This window comes from Oncorhynchus keta, chromosome 34 (genome assembly GCF_023373465.1).
Source record: "Oncorhynchus keta strain PuntledgeMale-10-30-2019 chromosome 34, Oket_V2, whole genome shotgun sequence".
NCBI classification, from domain to species: domain Eukaryota; kingdom Metazoa; phylum Chordata; class Actinopteri; order Salmoniformes; family Salmonidae; genus Oncorhynchus; species Oncorhynchus keta.
The window spans coordinates 76,989,021-76,994,020 of record NC_068454.1 but is presented as its reverse complement, the minus strand read 5'-3'; the positions used below and the strand labels follow the sequence as shown (position 1 = coordinate 76,994,020).

Below are 5,000 nucleotides of genomic sequence, written 5' to 3'. Positions count from 1 at the left end.
ATTGTAGCAAAATTATAAATGATAGCAAATAATAATATAAAATGGTAGTAAATAATAATACAAAATTAAATACAAAAATAATAACAATAAAATGGTAACAGTCAATAGTAGAAATGTAATAAATATAAAATCAAATTATGGAAAATGAAACTATAACTAACTTATAACTAAATAACGGTCACTCTTCTTCTTTATATCAATACTACAACTACAATCATCATTACTACGACTACTACTACCATCACTAAACTGTTATCACTACCATTACCAACCATATTTTGAATGATAAACATTAATTATAGTAATAACAATAATAGTAATAATAAGTAAGTTACTGTTTACTATGCAGATGTTATTATTCAGTGTCCCTCAGGCTATGGCAGGAAAATACATATTTGGCTGCAAGAGGAGCCATTGCTCCTTCGCCCATGAGTATTCTTAGTTTTTCCTCTGGGTTCAATTTGTAAAAATTTGGAATATATGTAGTCATTTCTGTGAATAATGAATCTCTTTGTGAGGAATATTTATCACAGTAAAGGAGAAAGTGCATCTCTGTCTCTACCTCCCCTGTCATGCAGTGACCACATACACGCTCCTCTTTGGGTAGCCATGTCTTTTTATGTCTGCCGGTTTCTATTGCCAATCGGTGGTCACTCAGCCTGTACTTGGTAAGGATCTGTCTCTGCTTCGTATCTCTGACAGAGTAGAGATAATCAGCCAATTCATATTCTCTGTTTAGGGTCAGATAGCAATTTAGTCGGCTTTGGGATTTTGTTTCGTTTTTCCAGTATTGTAAATATGATTCCTTTGATTGGTTCATGATTTTGCTTATTGGAATTCTTTCTTTTGAAGCAGTGCTGGTGTCTGCTTGGTTGGTGAGGTCCAACACCAGCTGACTGAGAGGACTCGTTTCTGGGCTCAGCTCTTGGGCTTGAAGTGCTTTAAATTGCAGACTCGAATTTGGACTTGAATTTAGATGTAGCCAAAATTTTAATGATCTTTTCTGTATCTTCATTATTACTGGAAAACGGCCCAATTCTGCCCTACATGCATTAGTTGGTGTATTTCTCTGGACTTGTAGGATTTTCCGACAGAATTCTGCATGTAAGGGCTTCAATTGGATGTTTGTCCCACATTTTAAAATCCATTTGATTGAGTGGCCCCCAAACCTCACTTCCATAAAGTGCTATTGGTAGGATTACACTGTCAAATATTTTATTCCAAATTTTAATTGGGATGTTGGTTTTGAATAATTTCATTTTTATTGCATACATTGCTCTGCGGGCTTTTTCTTTGAGTGCATTCACTGCCATATTAAAGTTTCCAGATGCAGATATGGTCAGACCAAGGTATGTGTATTTTTTTGTGTGTTCAATTAAGGTATTGTTCAGGGTGAATTTACATTTGTGTTTCTGACATCTCGTTTTTTTGGAAAATCATGATTTTAGTTTTTTGGAAATTTACTGCCAGGGCCCAATTATGGCAATATTGCTCCAGAATATTATGTTTTGTTGAAGACCTTCTTCGGTTGGTGATAGAAGTACCAAGTCATCAGCATATAACAGGTATTTCACCTCTGTGTCAAATAGTGTGAGTCCTGGGGCTGGAGATTGGTCCAACATGTCTGCTAATTCATTGATATAAATGTTGAAAAGATTTGGACTCAAATTGCAGCCTTGTCTCACACCTCGACATTGTGAAAAAAATTCTGTTCTTTGGTTTTTGATTTTTATTGCACACTTGTTTTCTGTGTACATACATTTCATTAAGTCATATACCTTACCACCAAGCCCACCTACATTAATAAACACCACCTTACCACCAAGCCCACCTACATTAATAAACACCACCTTTACCACCAAGACCACTTTGGAGAATTTTGTAGTATAGCCCTTCGTGCCAAATCGAATCAAATGCTTTTTTAAAGTCAATAAAGCAAGCAAAGATTTTGCCCTCTTTTTTTTGGTGGACGTGTTTATTAATTAGTGTGTGTCAGGTGTATATATGGTCAGTAGTGCGATGGTGTTTATTAATTAGTGTGTGTAAGGTGTATATATGGTCAGTAGTGCGATGGTGTTTATTAATTAGTGTGTGTAAGGTGTATATATGGTCAGTAGTGCGATGGTGTTTATTAATTAGTGTGTGTAAGGTGTATATATGGTCAGTAGTGAGGTGGTGTTTATTAATTAGTGTGTGTAAGGTGTATATATGGTCAGTAGTGTGATGGTGTTTATTAATTAGTGTGTGTAAGGTGTATATATGGTCAGTAGTGTGATGGTGTTTATTAATTAGTGTGTGTAAGGTGTATATATGGTCAGTAGTGTGATGGTGTTTATTAATTAGTGTGTGTGAGGTGTATATATGGTCAGTAGTGTGATGGTGTTTATTAATTAGTGTGTGTAAGTGTGTATATATGGTCAGTAGTGTGATGGTGTTTATTAATTAGTGTGTGTGAGGTGTATATATGGTCATTAGTGTGATGGTGTTTATTAATTAGTGTGTGTGAGGTGTATATATGGTCAGTAGTGAGGTGGTGTTTATTAATTAGTGTGTGTAAGGTGTATATATGGTCAGTAGTGAGGTGGTGTTTATTAATTAGTGTGTGTGAGGTGTATATATGGTCAGTAGTGCGATGGTGTTTATTAATTAGTGTGTGTAAGGTGTATATATGGTCAGTAGTGCGATGGTGTTTATTAATTAGTGTGTGTAAGGTGTATATATGGTCAGTAGTGAGATGGTGTTTATTAATTAGTGTGTGTAAGGTGTATATATGGTCAGTAGTGTGATGGTGTTTATTAATTAGTGTGTGTAAGGTGTATATATGGTCAGTAGTGAGATGGTGTTTATTAATTAGTGTGTGTAAGGTGTATATATGGTCAGTAGTGAGATGGTGTTTATTAATTAGTGTGTGTAAGGTGTATATATGGTCAGTAGTGCGATGGTGTTTATTAATTAGTGTGTGTAAGGTGTATATATGGTCAGTAGTGCGATGGTGTTTATTAATTAGTGTGTGTAAGGTGTATATATGGTCAGTAGTGAGATGGTGTTTATTAATTAGTGTGTGTGAGGTGTATATATGGTCAGTAGTGAGGTGGTGTTTATTAATTAGTGTGTGTAAGGTGTATATATGGTCAGTAGTGCGATGGTGTTTATTAATTAGTGTGTGTAAGGTGTATATATGGTCAGTAGTGCGATGGTGTTTATTAATTAGTGTGTGTAAGGTGTATATATGGTCAGTAGTGAGATGGTGTTTATTAATTAGTGTGTGTAAGGTGTATATATGGTCAGTAGTGTGATGGTGTTTATTAATTAGTGTGTGTAAGGTGTATATATGGTCAGTAGTGAGATGGTGTTTATTAATTAGTGTGTGTGAGGTGTATATATGGTCAGTAGTGAGGTGGTGTTTATTAATTAGTGTGTGTAAGGTGTATATATGGTCAGTAAAGTGATGGTGTTTATTAATTAGTGTGTGTAAGGTGTATATATGGTCAGTAGTGAGATGGTGTTTATTAATTAGTGTGTGTAAGGTGTATATATGGTCAGTAGTGCGATGGTGTTTATTAATTAGTGTGTGTAAGGTGTATATATGGTCAGTAGTGAGATGGTGTTTATTAATTAGTGTGTGTTAGGTGTATATATGGTCAGTAGTGAGATGGTGTTTATTAATTAGTGTGTGTAAGGTGTATATATGGTCAGTAGTGAGATGGTGTTTATTAATTAGTGTGTGTGAGGTGTATATATGGTCAGTAGTGAGATGGTGTTTATTAATTAGTGTGTGTAAGGTGTATATATGGTCAGTAGTGTGATGGTGTTTATTAATTAGTGTGTGTAAGGTGTATATATGGTCAGTAGTGAGATGGTGTTTATTAATTAGTGTGTGTAAGGTGTATATATGGTCAGTAGTGTGATGGTGTTTATTAATTAGTGTGTGTAAGGTGTATATATGGTCAGTAGTGCGATGGTGTTTATTAATTAGTGTGTGTCAGGTGTATGTATGGTCAGTAGTGAGATGGTGTTTATTAATTAGTGTGTGTCAGGTGTATGTATGGTCAGTAGTGCGATGGTGTTTATTAATTAGTGTGTGTAAGGTGTATGTATGGTCAGTAGTGCGATGGTGTTTATTAATTAGTGTGTGTAAGGTGTATATATGGTCAGTAGTGTGATGGTGTTTATTAATTAGTGTGTGTAAGGTGTATATATGGTCAGTAGTGCGATGGTGTTTATTAATTAGTGTGTGTAAGGTGTATATATGGTCAGTAGTGTGATGGTGTTTATTAATTAGTGTGTGTAAGGTGTATATATGGTCAGTAGTGCGATGGTGTTTATTAATTAGTGTGTGTAAGGTGTATATATGGTCAGTAGTGTGATGGTGTTTATTAATTAGTGTGTGTAAGGTGTATATATGGTCAGTAGTGCGATGGTGTTTATTAATTAGTGTGTGTAAGGTGTATATATGGTCAGTAGTGTGATGGTGTTTATTAATTAGTGTGTGTAAGGTGTATATATGGTCAGTAGTGTGATGGTGTTTATTAATTAGTGTGTGTAAGGTGTATGTATATATGGTCAGTAGTGCGATGGTGTTTATTAATTAGTGTGTGTAAGGTGTATATATGGTCAGTAGTGCGATGGTGTTTATTAATTAGTGTGTGTAAGGTGTATATATGGTCAGTAGTGCGATGGTGTTTATTAATTAGTGTGTGTAAGGTGTATATATGGTCAGTAGTGAGATGGTGTTTATTAATTAGTGTGTGAGGTGTATGTATATATGGTCAGTAGTGCGATGGTGTTTATTAATTAGTGTGTGAGGTGTATGTATATATGGTCAGTAGTGCGATGGTGTTTATTAATTAGTGTGTGTAAGGTGTATATATGGTCAGTAGTGTGATGGTGTTTATTAATTAGTGTGTGTTAGGTGTATGTATATATGGTCAGTAGTGTGATGGTGTTTATTAATTAGTGTGTGTAAGGTGTATGGTCAGTAGTGTGATGGTGTTTATTAA

The 5,000-nt window shown here is 34.9% G+C and overlaps 1 protein-coding gene and 1 long non-coding RNA gene across 2 annotated transcripts in view; both read left to right on the top strand.

Annotated features, from left to right (window-relative positions):
* The window catches only part of LOC118378969 (glutamate receptor ionotropic, NMDA 2D-like), a 237,505-nt gene that overhangs the window by 170,950 nt on the left and 61,555 nt on the right, over positions 1 to 5,000 (top strand). The window lies entirely within an intron of this gene.
* The window catches only part of LOC127915263 (uncharacterized), a 4,512-nt gene continuing 1,473 nt past the window's right edge, over positions 1,962 to 5,000 (top strand). Inside the window, exons 1-4 of the long non-coding RNA XR_008090824.1 lie at positions 1,962 to 2,353; positions 2,610 to 3,221; positions 3,936 to 3,986; positions 4,140 to 4,547. This is a non-coding gene — a long non-coding RNA (uncharacterized LOC127915263). The remainder of the gene's footprint in view (positions 2,354 to 2,609; positions 3,222 to 3,935; positions 3,987 to 4,139; positions 4,548 to 5,000) is intronic.